General features: G+C 42.6%; 1 long non-coding RNA gene across 1 annotated transcript in view; it reads left to right on the top strand.

Moving 5' to 3' along the window:
• Positions 1-2,376: 2,376 nt before the first annotated feature.
• LOC311439513 overlaps positions 2,377-16,544 on the top strand; it is a 160,665-nt gene continuing 146,497 nt past the window's right edge. The window contains exons 1-2 of the long non-coding RNA XR_014694770.1: positions 2,377-2,793; positions 3,134-3,270. This is a non-coding gene — a long non-coding RNA (uncharacterized lncRNA). The remainder of the gene's footprint in view (positions 2,794-3,133; positions 3,271-16,544) is intronic.

The raw sequence follows: 16,544 nt of genomic DNA, 5'->3' as shown, positions 1-16,544 counted from the left end.
GGTTTAGGGAAGGGTTAGGGTTAATGTAAGGATCAGGGTAAGGGTTTAGGTAAGGGTAAGGGTTAGGTTCAGGATAAGTGTTAGGGTAAGGGTAAGGTTAATGGTAACCTTAAGTGTAAAGCTAAGGGTTAGGGTAAGGTTAAGAATAAGGGTATGGATAATGGTAAGGGTGAGGGTTACGGTATGGGTACGTGTAAGGTTTAGATTTAGGCTAAGGGAAAGCGTAGCAGAAAGGGTAAGGGTTACGGTAAGGGTAAGTGTTAGGATAAGAGTAAGGTTAAGGGTTAGGTTAAGGGTAAGGGTAATGGTTTGGTAAGGGGAAGTGTAAGGGTAAGGGTAATTGTACGAATAATTGCTAGGGTAAGTGTAAGCGTAAGTGAACATGTAAGTGTTTTTCTATGGCTTATGTTAAGGGTAAGGTTAAGAGTAAGGTTTATGTTAATGGTAAGCGTAAGGGTAACTGATAGAGTAAAGGTAAGAGTAACAGTAAGGTTAAGGGTAGAAGTATGTGTTAGGGTATGAGCTATGGGAAGGGTAAGGGTAAGGGTATGTGTAAGGGTAATGGTTAGGGTTAATTTTAGTGTTAGGTTTAGGGAAAGGTAAGGGTAAGCATTAGGTTATAGCTAAGGTTAAGGTTAAGAATAAGTGTAAGGTTTAGGGTAAGGGTTAGGGTTAATGTAAGGGTGTAAGGGCTGGGTAAGGTTTAGGTTAAAGGTAAAAGTAAGTATAATGGTAAGGGTAAGGGTGAGGGTTAGGGTTATGGTTAGATTTAGGTAAGGTGAGGGTTAGGGTAAGGTTTAGAATTAGGCAAAGGATAAGTGTAGCAGAAAGGGTAAGGTTTAGTATAAGGGTAAATGTTAGGATAAGGGTAAGGTTTAGGGGTAGGTTAATGGTAAGGTTAAGGGTAATTGTACGAGTAATTGCTAGGGTAAGTGTAAGCGTAAGTGAACATGTAAGTGTTTTTCTATGGCTTATGGTAAGGGTAAGGTTAAGAGTAAGGTTTATGTTAATGGTAAGCATAAGGGTAACGGATAGAGTAAGGGTAAGGGTAACAGTATGGTTAAGGGTACAAGTATGTGTTAGGGTATGGGCTATGGTCAGGGTAAGGGTTAGGGTAAGTGTCAGGGTACGGGTAAGTGTAGGGCTACGGGTCAGTGTAAGGGTTAGAGTAAGGGTTAGGGTTAGGGTAACTGTTAGGGTAATGGTTAGGGTTAATTTTAGGGTTAGGGTTAGGGAAAGGTAAGGGTAAGTAGTAGGTTAAGGTTAAGGGTAAGGTTAAGGTTAAGAGTAAGTGTAAGGTTTGGGTACGGTTTAGGGTTAATGTAAGGGTCAGGGTAAGGATAGGGTTAAGATATAGGGTAAGGGTAAGAGTAAGTGTACAGGTAATGGTAAGGGTAAGTGTTAGGGTTAGGGTAACGGTAAGGGTAAGGTTTAGATTTAGGCTAAGGGTAAGTGTAGCAGAAAGGGTAAGGGTTACGGTAAGGGTAAGTGTTAGGAGAAGTGTATGGTTTAGGGTTACGTTACGTGTAAGGGTAATGGTATGGGTAAGGGCAAGGGCAAGGGTAAGGGTAAGGTTAAGGGTAAGGGTAATTGTACGAGTAATTGCTAGGGTAAGTGTAAGCTTAAGCGTACTTGTAAGTGTTGTTGTATGGTTTTGGTAAAGGTAAGGTTTATGTTAAGGGTAAGCATAAGTGTAACGGATAAAGTAAGGGTAAGTGTAAGGGTAACGGTAAGGTTAAGGGTACAAGTATATGTTAGGGTATGTTATATGGTAAGTGTAAGGTTTAGGGTAAGGGTAAGGGTAAGGGTAAGGGTAAGGGTAAGGGTAAGGGTAAGGGTAAGGGTAAGGGTAAGGGTAAGGGTAAGGGTAAGGGTAAGGGTAAGGGTAAGGGTAAGGGTAAGGGTAAGGTACGGGTCAGGTAAGGGATAGAGTAAGGTTTAGGGTTAGGTTTAGTGTAAGGGTACGTGTTAGGGTAATGGTTAGGGTTAATTTTAGGGTTAGGGTGACGGATAAGAAAGGGTAAGTATTAGGTTAAGGTTAAGGGTAGGCTTAAGGTTAAGAGTAAGTGTAAGGTTTAGGGTAAGGGTTAGGGTTAATGTAAGGGTCAGCGTTGGGGTAAGATTTAGGGTTAGGGTTAGGTTAAGGATAAGTGTTAGTTTAAGGATAAGTTGTATGAATAAGGATAAGTGTAAGGGATAGGGTAAGGGTAAGGGTTAGGGTAAGGGTAAGGGTAAGATTTAGATTTAGGAAAAGGGTAAGTGTAGCAGAAAGGTTAAGGGTAAGGGTAAAGATGTGTATAAGGGTCAGGGTAAGGGTTTGAGTAAGGGTAAGGGTTAGGGTAAGTTTAAGGGTACGGGTCAGGTGTAATAGTAAGTGTAAGGGTATGGGTCATGGTAAGGGTTAGAGTAAGGGTTTGAGTAAGGGTAAGGGTAAGGGTTAGGATAAGTGTAAGGGTGAAAGCAAGGATTAGGGCAAGACTAAGTGTAAGGGTAATAGTAAGGGTTAGGGTAAGTGTAAGGGTAAGGGAAAGTGTTAGGATATGTTTTAGGGGAAGCGGAAGGGTAAGGGTAAGGGTTAGGTTAAGTGTAAGGGGAAGGGGAAGGTAAGGGGAAGGGTTGGAGTAAGGTATAGGGTAAGGGTAAGGTTAAAGGAAAGAGTAAGGGTAAGGAAAAAGTAAAGGTAAGGATTTGGGTAATGGTAAGGGTGAGAAGGGTTAGGGTAAGGGTTACGGTAAGGGTTAGGTAACGCAGTGTACAACCTGGGACGTCACACGCAGAGCTGCCTCTGGCAAGGTGAGTGAGGAACAGATGTAGCAGTTGTTGTGTTGTAGGTCTCACTGTTCCTCTAAGCATCCCCTCTTTGTCTTTTAGAGGTGTTGTAGCTGTTTGAAGAGGGTAGATTGAAGCATCTGCCTCGGGGGCTGGTAAGCGGCAGAGGTAAGGGAGCAGATGAGAGTAACTTACCTACTTGTGCTGTGTCTTTGGATGCTGCATCGGCCTATGCATTTCTTTTTCTTTCACAGGTGTCTCGCACAGGCTCCAAGGAGCAAACTGCACTGGTCATGAGCTGGGTTGGAGCAGAACGACCAAGTAGCACAAGGTGACTATGAAAGGTGTCCGTCTTGCTTTGCAGGTGCCGTGGCAGGCTCTCCACAGAAGTGACTAAGGATATGAGATAAGGCCAGAGAGCGACAAGGAGCGGCACGTGCAGGGATGGTTTTGAAGCGCTGCGGTGGCTTACTCTTCTGTTCATCAGGTGCCACAGGCAAGGTGGGTTGTAACATCAGTCGATATATTTGCATGAAAGCAGTTCACTTGAATGCCACAGTGCATCTGAGTAGGGTGTTCTAGCAGAAAAAGCTTGTCTGGCACAGCGGTGCCTGATGGCAGTGTGTTTCCTCAGGTGAAGTGGTGCCTGAAGCCCCATCCTATCTAGCCTGCACACAATTATCTGAGAATGAAAGCTGCTTTCCAGTAATTCAGAAAGCCAAGTTACATCTCAGCCTTGTGCATCTCGGGCTTTTGGGCCTGTCTGTAACATTTGGCACCAGCACTAATACTTTTCTTGGCATATGTTTAGCGTTTGAGGCCTGTGTCTGGGATTTGGGCCCTGTCTCGAACCACTGGGGCTTTGTCCTGGGTTTTGGAGCCTGCCTCCAGAGTTCAGGGCCTGTGATTAGGCTTTTGGGGTCTGTGTCTGGGGGCCGGTATCTGGGGACAAGAGGGGAGCTGCTTGTAGACCCTTGGGGCCAGCATTGAGGGGGTTGGGAGCTGACTGTACACCTTTGGGGCCTGCTTCTGGGTGCAGGGGGGGTTGAGACCTGCGTCTGGGGAAGGGGTGGGAGCTCTTTGTATTCCTTTGGAGCCTGTGTCGGGAGGGGGGGGGGGGGGGGGGTGGGTAGAGGGGGGGCGGTTGGGGGTGGGTGGGAGGGGGAAGGGGAGGGTTGGTTGGGAGCTGCTTGTACACTGTTGGAGCCTGGGTTGAGGGAGGAGGTTTGGAGCTGCTTCTACACCTTTGGGGCTGGCATCGGGGGTAGGGGGTTGGGTGCTGGTTGTAGGGGCCTGTGTTTGGGGGAGGGGCTTGGGGCCTGCGTCTGGGGGGGGGGTGGGAGCTGCTTGTACACCTTTGGGGCCTGCATCTGTGGGGGGTCAGGGGCTGTGTCTAGGGGGCTGGGAACTGCTTGTACAATGTAGGAATCTGTTTCTGCAGGGTGGCTGGGAGCTGTTTGTACAACTTTGGGGCCAGCATCTGGGGGTGGCTGGGAGCTGCCTGTACACTGTAGGGGCCTGTGTTTGGGGGGGCTTTGATTCAAAGATCGAAGCCGAAATTCCTTTAAGTGGTATATTCTTTATTGCAGCGCTGGATGCACGGGGGATCTCTCCACCTATCGTGCATACCTAAAGCGGAAAGCAGTCTTGAATTTATACAATCAATCTATCAATATTCTACAAGCACCTATACATATGCATTACCTATCCCCGCCTTCCCTGGCTTCTCATGCTAATTAGTCTTTTGGCACCTTGCGCCTGCGCAGAGCCTTCCAAGAATTGTGGGCAGGGGTCTTTGGGACGTGGGCAGGGGTCTTTGGGAGGAAGACCCCGAGTCTTCCTCACAGTGTACTTTTCACCTTTGGTCAGGAATCTGCTGAATTGGCATGTTTCTTAATTGCAAGAGCTGGTTGTTGCTAATTCTCCCGTTTGTTGTATCTTTATAATGAATTCCAATGTCCAGTTTCGAGATTTATAGTCCTTACATTCGTTTCTCTGTCCGTCTGCCGCTTCCTTATCATGAGTTCCAGTGTCTTGTTTCGAGATATACAGTCCATGTCTGGGGATTGTCCTTGCCTCCCCAATACCTCCCCAATACCTCCTTAATCAATCCCCCCTTTTCTTTTCCCATGCAAATTCTTTTGCATCAGATACTTTCATTATTTACAGTAACACAACAAAGCAGGCATCTAAACAACATGCACACAAATATTCCTAACACTACTAATACGATTAGAGCAATGAATCAATGAATACTTGTTTCAACCATTGGAAATTGGGCAACCAGGAGGTTAACTTATTCCATATTTCACTAAAACTCCATGAAAGATCATCTTTACTGATCTCATGTAGGATCCTTGTCTGCTTCCATATTTCTTCCAGGTCGGTAGAGATCCTTCCACTCTGATCTACATATATACAACAACTTGTGTTTATTACTGTACAGACTCCCCCTTGAGTGGCCAGTAACAAGTCTGGGGTCATCCGATTTTGTAATACTACCTGTGATAAACTAGATATCTCTTCTTGTTGAGCCTTTATAGCATACAGAATTTTGTTTTCTAACTTCTCTATAATTGCAGAAATATTAACTATTGCCTTTTCCAATTCACTCACTCCTAACCATGTGATAAACCATCACACAAAACTATGAAAAGCGGTGTGTCTCTCTACCAATGTATTGTTAATTTTTCATCTGATTCTCCGGATATGATTTCTCAAGTAACCTCGAGGCACTACATCATGTACTGTCATATTGGGGACTACTGCTCCAAGAGTGCAAGTTCCCTTCCAATTCTCAGGCAAGACCTTACGGGCTGTATCATTGCATAGCCAATACCACCCTTTTCCTTCTGGAACCGTCCAGCTGGTTGAATTTGCCCAGCCGCTAGTCGTACTAATATCCATTGTTCAATTACAAGATGTCTGATTTCCCACATAAGTAGTATCCGTATTTATACAATGCTGTTTTCCTATACCCTTAGGCGGGTTACACCTTTGTACACATACATAATAGGATTCTAACGGCATGAAGCTACTCACTTCTAGTTCCAAAACTTCTTAATATTTTCAACCCCAAGATGTGTTTTCCCACAAATTAGTCCAAGATAAGTTTGCAGGCAAGGGAATCCCGATTAACGATACACCCTTATTCCCATGCTGTGGCAGATGGGTGCATACCCAACAGTTCGTCTTATTAGTTACTTGAGAAATTGTTTGTATTAAGGTCAGGTGTAAGTTCTCATCCCAAGTTGCCCACCCCGAATCCGAGAACCGCACCCCTGCAATCATTAGGATCTGGAAAACCGTAATTTTGTTGGTCCAATTGGAGTGGTGGTCTATATCCTCGCCGGGACCTTCTTCACCCTTGAATTGTGGATCCAAGCTGCTTGCTTCTTAATCTTAATGGCGGTGTGTGTTGTCAGTAATACTTGGTATGGTCCCATCCACTTTCCTTCCATTTTTCCTGTAGGGGTTGTCCTGAAAAAGTCTTTATATATATATATAATTCCCGAGCTTAAAGGGGTGGATTGGTTGATCCAACCCTCTAGCCCTGGTCCCTAAAACAAATGTATGTACTTTATTTAATTGTTTCTGAAGTTCAGTTATATAAGCATATAAATATTCTGATCCTAACTGCGTTAGGTCCTCTCCACTAAATAGAAATTGCTATGGCCTTCCATATAAGATTTTGAAGGGACTCAAATTCCCTTTTATTCTAGGTTTAACTCTAATTCCAAGTAATGCTAAAGGGAGGGATTGAGGCCATGACAAATTAGCTTCTTATCCAATTTTAGCTATTTATTATTTAATTAAATGGTTCATTTTTTCTACCTGTCCACTTGCCTGTGGTCTATAAGGAGTATGCAGTTGCCAATCTATCTTTAGAATCTTACTTATCTGTTCTACCACTTGTGCACAAAAATGTGAAACTCTATCAGAAGACATTGCTACTGGAATCCCAAAGCATGGTATTATTTCATTTAACAAGACTTTAACCACTTCTCTTGCTTTGTTTGTTCGACAGGGAAAGGCTTCAGGCCTTCCTGAAAACGTGTCAGTCAGAACCAGTAATAATGATATCCCCCTTTTCTAGGGAGTTCTGAAAAATCAATTTGCCACTGTTGCCCCGAATAATTTCCTTTACCGATTATTCCAAATTTTATTCTATTCTTGGTATTGGGGTTATTGTGTAAGCAAATGCTACATTGTTGAGTTACTTGTTTTATCATATCGTCCCACTAATGTCTGACTCAGGCTCTTATGCAGTGTGCCAGCTCCCCAATGCGTTTTATTGTGTTCTGTAAGAACTATGGGCCATGTCAAACTAGAGGGTATTACTATGTGGTTATCTTTTAAATATACTCATCCATCTGGTTTCATTTTACCTTTCAAATCTTCAATTAATTTTAAGTCTTCTTTTGTATAATTTGGATATAGTTTGGATTTTACCGTCTGGTATCAAAGACAATGCCTTCACCTCAGTTATTTCAGCTGCCTGCTTAGCCTCTGCCAATCGATTTCCAATTTCAAAATCGGTGTTCCCCTTTTGGTGTCCCTGACAATGCATGATAGCTACCTTTTCTGGTTGTTTTACAGCCTCTAACAATTTTAAAATTTCTTCAGCATACTTTGTGTTTTCACTGAGCGGTCAGCAATCCATGTTCTTTCCAAATTGCTCCATGAGCATGTACCACGCCGAATGTATATTTAGAATCTGTCCAAATATTTACCCTTTTTCCCGCTGCCAGTTCCAATGCTCTCGTGAGAGCAACTATCTCTGCCTTTTGAGCTGATGTTCCAGGGGGTAAAGGCTTAGACTCGATTACCTGCTGAGTAGTTGTTATAGCATATCCAGCTTTACGTTGTCTTTGCATAACAAAACTGCTCCCATCCGTGAACCAAGTTTCTTCCGCATCTTCCATGGGCTCCTCCTTAAGGTCTGGTCGGCTGGAATACACAGTCTCTATAGTTTCTAAACAATCGTGAATCACAGGCTGTGCCGGAGCATCACTAAGAAAAGAGGCTAGATTCACAATATTAGTTATCACAATTTCCACGTTGTCCTGTTCTACCAATATTGCTTGATATTTCAAAATCATCAATTCTTGTTTAAGTTGTTTAAAGACTTTTTGTGCTTCTCCAGTCCAGACTAACTTTGACTGGTTAATCTTTATCAATTCACATAGAGGCTTTACCAATAGTCCATAATTATAAATCCAAAGGCGACACCAACCTGTCATTCCTAAAAAGGTTTGTAGCTCCTTTACCATTTGAGGTTCTGGAGTCCGGCAAATGACTTCCTTATGTTCAGTTCCTAGTTCTCGTTGTCCTTCCGAAATTTCAAATCCCAGATAGGTCACACTTTGTTGAGCCAGCTGGACTTTCTGTCAAGAGACTTGATATCCATTTAAACCCAGAAAATTAAGACGACTTATAGTCCATTGAATACAACTCCCTTTAGTCTCAGTAGCTATTAAGAGATCATCTACATATTGTAACAAAGCACCTTCAGTGTCCGGAGGCATCCATGTTTCGAGTTCCCTTGCTAATTGGTTTCCAAAAATAGTGGGGCTATTCTTGAATCCTTGAGGTAGTAATGTCCACGTAAGCTGCGTCTTTCTGCCTGAATCGGGATTTTCCCATTCAAAGGCAAATAGGTTTTGGCTTTCTGTGGCTAAGCCTAGGCAGAAGAAGGCGTCTTTTAAATCCAGTACGGTAAACCAGACTTGACTATTCTTTAATTTAGTCAGCAAAGTATAAGGGTTTGCCACTACTGGATGTATATCCTCAGTGATTTTATTTATGGCCCTCAAATCCTGAACTAGCCTATAGCTTTTTCATCTGCCTTTTTAATTGGCAATATGGGTGTATTGTATTCTGATTCGCATTCAATCAATAATCCATACTGTAAAAATTTATTAATTATCTCTTTAATTCCTTTCCTATCTTCTATCCTCAAAGGATATTACTTAACCTTAACGGGTTTCTGTCCTGGCTTTAATTTAATAATTATTAAGGTCACATTTTTAGCTCTTTCAGGGGTTTCAGTAGCCCAAACTCCTGGACATACTTGATCTGTGATCTCTAAAGGTATTTCACTTTTAGGGTCAGTTTGTATTAGTGCCAAGCTTAACACATTTGTTAGTTGTTCTTCTCCTATACTTAATTCCATTTTCCCTTTTTCAAAGACAATTTCTGCTCCTACTTGCTCTAATAAATCTCTACCTAAGAGTGCCCATGAGGAGCTAGGCATATATAAAAATCTGTGTATGCCCCATTGTTTCCCTAACTTGTACTTCAAAGGTTCACAAAAATAAGCCTTTTCGGTTACACCTTGTCCTGGTTCCAGTTAGAACAGAATTAATTTTCTTCCTAGTAGCTGGTGGAATGCTGTGTTTTGGCTTAGGATGAGAAGAGTGCTGATAACACCCCGATGTTTTAATTGTTGCAGAGCAGTGCTTATACCAAGCCAAGGACATCTCAGCCTTTTGCCCTGTCCTGCCAACAGGCAGGCTGGGGGTGCAGTAAGAGCTGGGAGGGGACAGACCCAGGACAGGTGACCCAAACTAGCCAAAGGGGTATTCCATACCATCTGACGTCATGCTAAACAATATATAGGGGTGGCTAGCCGGGGGAGGGGGCCGGACTGCTCGGGGTTCAGCTGGGCATCGGTCAGCGGGTGGTGAGCAATTGCATTGTGCATCACTTGTACATATTATTAGTAGTGGTACTATTATCATCATTGTATTATTATTATTATTATTATTATTATTATTATTATTATTATTATTATTATTATTATTATTTTGTCTTATTAAACTGTCTTTATCTCAGCTCACGGGCTTCACTTTCCATTTCTCTCCCCCGTCCCAGAGAGGGAGGGGGAGGGTGAGCGAACAGCTGCGTGGTGTTTAGCTGCCGGCCGGGTTAAACCACAACACACCTTTTACCCTAACATAATAATTCTGTGAAGGCATTAATGCTTGATTTAGAACTGAATATGTTGCCCCATATCAATAAGAAATTTCACTTCCATTCCTCCCCTAGCTTCATTATAACCAGTGGAGGATCCGCTAGGGTAGGTTCCCCAGGTCCCCATTATTCCTGTTGAAATCAGGGGTTGATTACCCTAGGAAAAGGCTAGTCAATTTGTCCTCCGAAGCCAGGTCCAAACCGTTTTGTTTTATTTATTTATTTATTTATTTTCATTACATTTCAGAGTTGGTCTAAAAATTCCATAGGGGTTTCTTTTAGACCTTGATGGAAGCATATTCTCAATTCCCAATTCATCCAGGTTTTAGTATTTACTTTTTAGTATTTTACTTTTAGTATAACCGTTCATAATTTTCAGGATGATTCGGGTCTTAGCGGGGGTCGGTCAGGGGAATGCAATTGTCCACAGTTCCCTGAGCGGTCCCATCGGCAATCTGAGCTCGCACATGAACTCAGGTTGTTTTAAGAGTTAACTGCTTTTCTGTTTCTGTGACAACTCTCTCGGACCCATCATGGTCCCTTTGCCCTACAGGGCTAACACCCGTGATTTTAAGATCTCTGCCTCGGGCAGAGGCAGAACTATTAACATTCCTACATCCTCTTTCCCTGCTCATTCAACTTCAAACACCTTTAACACTTTCAACAACCCTTTTAACACTTCCTTTATCTTTCTCCAGCCTGTACTTCTCTAATGCCAACATCAAAGGCTCAGTCAGGGGCCAACTTAATTCCGTACCTTTTCCCACCAAGATGCTGAAACATCAGTATACAACATTTCATCCTGTTCTGCTTCTCAAAAAACAACATTAACTGTAGCAAAATATTATAGTTTAAAGTTCCATTTAGGGGCCACTTTTCTCCACATTCCAGCTTATAAAGCGGCCACCACTGATTACGATATTTTATCAATGTTTTCCTGTTCACACTTCCACCGGCAGATCCTCCAATATCCTTCCAGTGACTTAAAACACATCCTAACACACTTTTCTTTAAAATTTCACTGCTTGTTTGCCCCCCCATTTTCCAGTTTACACTTTCAGAATACACATGTTACTTGCAAAAGCGTATCACAAAACGTATCACTCACAAAAACATGGGCACGCATTATCTTTCAGTAGAGATGTCACAAAACTACTATTACCAGCAATATTGCCAAAATCACAATAACAATAGTCAGAGTCAAATTCCACATGCGATAAGTCAGAAAACCGAACTGTGTAACACCGTAACGATATCTTTCTTACAACAATGCCAGGAACCTACTATTACCACCAGGAAAATAGCCAAAATCGCAGTAACAATAACCAGAGTTAAATACCATACTCCATGAGTCAGAAAACCGAAATAGACAACACAATTCCAGATGGACCTTAAAGCGAGCTCTTTCCTTAAGGTCCCCAAATATACTTATGGTGCTTACCACAAAGTATATACCAAACACTGCCTCGCAGAAGATCACCTTCTGACTTACAGACAGTTCCAGATACAGATGGACCCCAAGGTCCCCAGATATACTTGTGGTACTAACCACAAAGTAAATACCAAATACTGTCCTGCAGAAGTCACCTTCCGACTTACTGGACAGTCCCAGATGACCAGTCTACCAGAAAACCAAACCAGAATAAAGAATATACTCACTTACAATGATGGGGTCCTTGTCTGCCTCCGCAGTGATCCAGTGAGTCGAGGAGTCCCTCCGGGAAATCCCGGGGGTACCCTAGGGAGTCCTGTTCCCAGCGGGTCCTGCGGTCCGGCAGAGAGGTCGTCCCGTCTGGGGTGCCAGATTGATTCAAAGATCGAAGCCGAAATTCCTTTAAGTGGTATATTCTTTATTGCAGCGCTGGATGCACGGGGGATCTCTCCACCTATCGTGCATACCTAAAGCGGAAAGCAGTCTTGAATTTATACAATCAATCTATCAATATTCTACAAGCACCTATACATATGCATTACCTATCCCCGCCTTCCCTCGCTTCTCATGCTAATTAGCCTTTTGGCACCTTGCGCCTGCGTAGAGCCTTCCAAGAATTGTGGGCAGGGGTCTTTGGGACATGGGCAGGGGTCTTTGGGAGGAAGACCCCGAGTCTTCCTCACAGTGTACTTTTCACCTTTGGTCAGGAATCTGCTGAATTGGCATGTTTCTTAATTGCGAGAGCTGGTTGTTGCCAATTCTTCCGTTTGTTGTATCTTTATAATGAATTCCAATGTCCAGTTTTGAGATTTATAGTCCTTACGTTTGTTTCTCTGTCCGTCTGCCGCTTCCTTATCATGAGTTTCAGTGTCTTGTTTCGAGATATACAGTCCATGTCTGGGGATTGTCCTTGCCTCCCCAATGCCTCCCCAATACCTCCTTAATCACCCTTACCCTTATTGTAACCCTTACCATTACTCTTACCCTTACCCTTACATTTACCCTTATACTTACACTTACCCCAAACCTTACACTTACCCCAAACCTTACACTTACCATATAACATACCCTAACACATACTTGTACCCTTAACCTTACCGTTACCCTTACACTTACCCTTACTCTATCCGTTGCCCTTAGCCTAAATCTAAACCTTACCTTTACCCTTATTCTAAAACTTACCCTTACCATTACCCGTATACTTACTCTTAGACTTACCCTAAACCTTACCCCAGCCATTACCCTGACCCTTACATTAACCCTAAACCGTATCCTAAACCTTACACTTACTCTTAACCTTACCCTAATACTTTCCCTTTCTTATCCGTCACCCTAACCCTAAAATTAACCCTAACCATTACCCTAACACTTACCCTTACCCTAACCCTAACTCTAGCCCTTAGCGTGACCCGTACCCTTAAACTTACACTTACCCTTATACTAACCCTATCCCTTACCCTTACCATAAGGAATACCCTAACACATATTTGTACCCTTAACGTTACCTTTACCGTTACCCTTAGCTTTATCCGTTACGCTTACCATTAACATAAACCTTACCCTTACCATAAGCCATACAACAACACATACATGTACACTTACGCTTACACTTCCCCTAAGGGGCAGGGTAAGGGCTGGAGTAAGGTTTAGGGTTAGGGTAAGGGTTAGGGTAAGGGTTAGGGTAAAGGTAATGTTAAATGTAACAGTAAGTGTAAGGATAAGTGTTAGGGGAAGGGTAAGAGTAAGGGTATGAGTAATGGTAAGTTTGAGGGTAAAGGAAGAGGTTAATTGTGAGGTTTAGATTTAGCCTAAAGGTAAGTGTAGCAGATAGGGTAAGGGTTACGGTAAGGGTAAGCGTTAGGATAAGGTTAAGGTTTAGGCTTACGGTAAGGGTAAGGGTAATTGTACGAGTAATTGTTAGGGTAAGTGTACATTTAAGTGTTGTTGTATGGCTTATGGTAAGGGTAAAGTTAAGTGTTAGGGTTATTCTTAGGGTTAATTTTAGGGTTAGGGTGAGAAAAACGTAAGGTTAAGTACTAGCTAAAGGTTAAGGATAAGGTTAAGGTTAAGAGTAAGTGTAAGGTTTAGGGTAAGGGTAAGGGTTAATGTAAGGGTCAGGGTAAGGGTTGGGGTAAGGTTTGGGTTAAGGGTAAAAGTAAGTATAATGGTAAGCGTAAGGGTGAGGATTAGGGTAATGGTTAGATTTAGATAAGTGTGAGGGTTAGGGTAAGGTTTAGAATTAGGCAAAGGGTAAGTGTAGCAGAAAGAGTAAGGGTTACGGTAAGGGTAAGTGTTAGGAGAAGTGTATGGTTTAGGGTTACGTTAAGGGTAAGGGTAATGGTATGGGTAAGGGCAAGGGTAAGGGTAAAGGTAAGGTTAAGGTTAAGGGTAATTGTACGAGTAATTGCTAGGGTAAGTGTAAGCGTAAGTGAACATGTAAGTGTTTTTCTATGGCTTATGGTAAGGGTAAGGTTAAGAGTAAGGTTTATGTTAATGGTAAGCATAAGGGTAACGGATAGAGTAAGGGTAAGGGTAACAGTATGGTTAAGGGTACAAGTATGTGTTAGGGTATGGGCTATGGTCAGGGTAAGGGTTAGGGTAAGTGTCAGGGTACGGGTAAGTGTAGGGCTACGGGTCAGTGTAAGGGTTAGAGTAAGGGTTAGGGTTAGGGTAACTGTTAGGGTAATGGTTAGGGTTAATTTTAGGGTTAGGGTTAGGGAAAGGTAAGGGTAAGTAGTAGGTTAAGGTTAAGGGTAAGGTTAAGGTTAAGAGTAAGTGTAAGGTTTAGGGTACGGTTTAGGGTTAATGTAAGGGTCAGGGTAAGGATAGGGTTAAGATATAGGGTAAGGGTAAGAGTAAGTGTACGGGTAATGGTAAGGGTAAGTGTTAGGGTTAGGGTAACGGTAAGGGTAAGGTTTAGATTTAGGCTAAGGGTAAGTGTAGCAGAAAGGGTAAGGGTTACGGTAAGGGTAAGTGTTAGGAGAAGTGTATGGTTTAGGGTTACGTTAAGGGTAAGGGTAATGGTATGGGTAAGGGCAAGGGTAAGGGTAAGGGTAAGGTTAAGGGTAAGGGTAATTGTACGAGTAATTGCTAGGGTAAGTGTATGTTAGGTGTGTTAGGGTATGGTAGGGTAAGTGTATGGTAGTGTGTTAGGGTATGTTATATGGTAAGTGTAAGGTTTAGGGTAAGTGTAAGGGTAAGGGTAAGGGTAAGGTACGGGTCAGGGTAAGGGATAGAGTAAGGTTTAGGGTTAGGTTTAGTGTAAGGGTACGTGTTAGGGTAATGGTTAGGGTTAATTTTAGGGTTAGGGTGACGGATAAGAAAGGGAAAGTATTAGGTTAAGCTTAAGGGTAAGCTTAAGGTTAAGAGTAAGTGTAAGGTTTAGGGTAAGGGTTAGGGTTAATGTAAGGGTCAGCGTAAGGGTTGGGGTAAGATTTAGGGTTAGGTTAAGGTTAAGTGTTAGTTTAAGGGTAAGTTGTATGGATAAGGATAAGTGTAAGGGATAGGGTAAGGGTAAGTTTTAGGGTAAGGGTAAGCTTAATGGTAACGGGAAGTGTAAGGGTAAGGGTTAGGGTAAGGGTAAGAGTAACGGTATGTGTAAGGGTACGGGTCGTTGCAAGGGTTTGAGTAAGGGTTAGGGTTAGGGTAACTGTTAGGGTAATGGTTAGGGTTAATTTTAGGCTTAGGGTGAGGGAAACGTAAGGGTAAGTATTAGGTTACAGCTAAGGTTAAGGTTAAGAGCACGTCTAAGGTTTAGGGTAAGGGTAAGGGTTAATGTAAGGGTCAGGGTAAGGGCTGGAGTAAGGTTTAGGGTTAGGTTAAGGTTAAGTGTTAGTTTAAGGATAAGTTGTATGGATAAGGATAAGTGTAAGGGATAGGGTAAGGGTAAGTGTTAGGGTAAGGGTAAGGTTAATGGTAACGGGAAGTGTAAGGGTAAGGGTTAGGGTAAGGGTAAGAGTAAGGGTATGGGTAATGGTAAGGGTGAGGTTTAGGCTAAGGGTAAGTGTAAGGTTTAGATTTAGGCTAAGGGTAGGTGTAGCAGAAAGGGTAAGGGTTACAATAAGTGTAAGTGTTAGGATAAGGGTAAGGTTGAGGGTTAGGTTAAGGGTAAGAGTAATGGTTTGGTAAGGATAAGGATAAGGTTAGGGATATGGTTTAGTGGAGGGCTGTCAGCGTTAGGTTGGAGGTTGGACTCGATGACCTTGAGGTCTCTTCCAACCTAGAAAATTCTGTGATTCTGTGTGATTCTGTGGTAAGGGTACGGGTCAGGGTAAGGGTTAGGGTTAGGTTTAGGGTAATTGTTAGAGTAATGATTAGGGTTAATTTTAGGGTTAGGGTGAGGGAAATGTAAGGGTTAGTATTAGGTTAAGGGTAAGGTTAAGGATAGGAGTAAGTTTAAGTTTTAGGGTAAGTGTTTGGGTTAACGTAAGCGTCAGGGTAAGGGTTCAGGTAAGGTTTAGGATTAGGGTTAGGTTAAGGGTAAGGTTTAGGGTAAGGGTAAAGGTATGGATAAGGATAAGTGGAAGTGATAGGGTAAGGGTAAGTGTTAGGGTAAGTGTTAGGGTAAGGGTAATGTTAAAGGTAACAGTAAGTGTAAGGATAAGGGTTAGGATAAGGGTAAGAGAAAGGGCATGGGTAATGGTAAGATTGAGGGTAAGGGTAAGGGTAAGTGTAAGGTTTAGATTTAGGCTAAGTGCAAGTGTAGCAAAAAGGGTAAGGGTTAGGATAAGGGTAAGGTTTAGGGTTAGATTAAGGGTAACCGTAATGTTATGGGTAAGGCTAAGGGTAAGGGTAAGGGTAAGGCTAAGGGTAAGGGTAAGGGTAAGTGTAATTTTAGGAGTAATTGCAAGGGTAAATATAAGCTTAAGTGTACTTGTAAGTGTTGCTGTATGGCTTATGGTAAGGGTAAGGTTAAGGGTAAGGTTTATGTTAAGGGTAAGCATAAGGGTAACGGGTAGAGTAAGGGTAAGTGTAACGGTAAGTTTAAGGGTAGAAGTATGAGTTAGGTTATGGGCTATGGTAAAGGTAAGTGTTAGGGTAAGTGTAATGATAAGGTAAGTGTACAAGTCAGGTTAATGTTTAGAGTTAGGATTAGGGTTAGGGTAAGGGTAAGTGTTAGGGTAATGGATTGGCTTAATTTCAGGGTTAGGGTGACGGATAAGAAAGGGTAAGTATTAGGTTAAGGGTAAGGGTAAGGTTAAGGTTAAGAGTAAGTGTAAGGTTTAGGGAAGGGTTAGGGTTAATGTAAGGATCAGGGTAAGGGTTTAGGTAAGGGTAAGGGTTAGGTTCAGGATAAGTGTTAGGGTAAGGGTAAGGTTAATGGTAACCTTAAGTGTAAAGCTAAGGGTTAGGGTAAGGTTAAGAATAA

This window comes from Aythya ferina (genome assembly GCF_964211825.1).
Source record: "Aythya ferina genome assembly, chromosome: 7".
NCBI lineage: Eukaryota > Metazoa > Chordata > Aves > Anseriformes > Anatidae > Aythya > Aythya ferina.
Note: the sequence above shows the minus strand (reverse complement) of the source record. Positions and strands in the feature narration are given on the sequence as shown.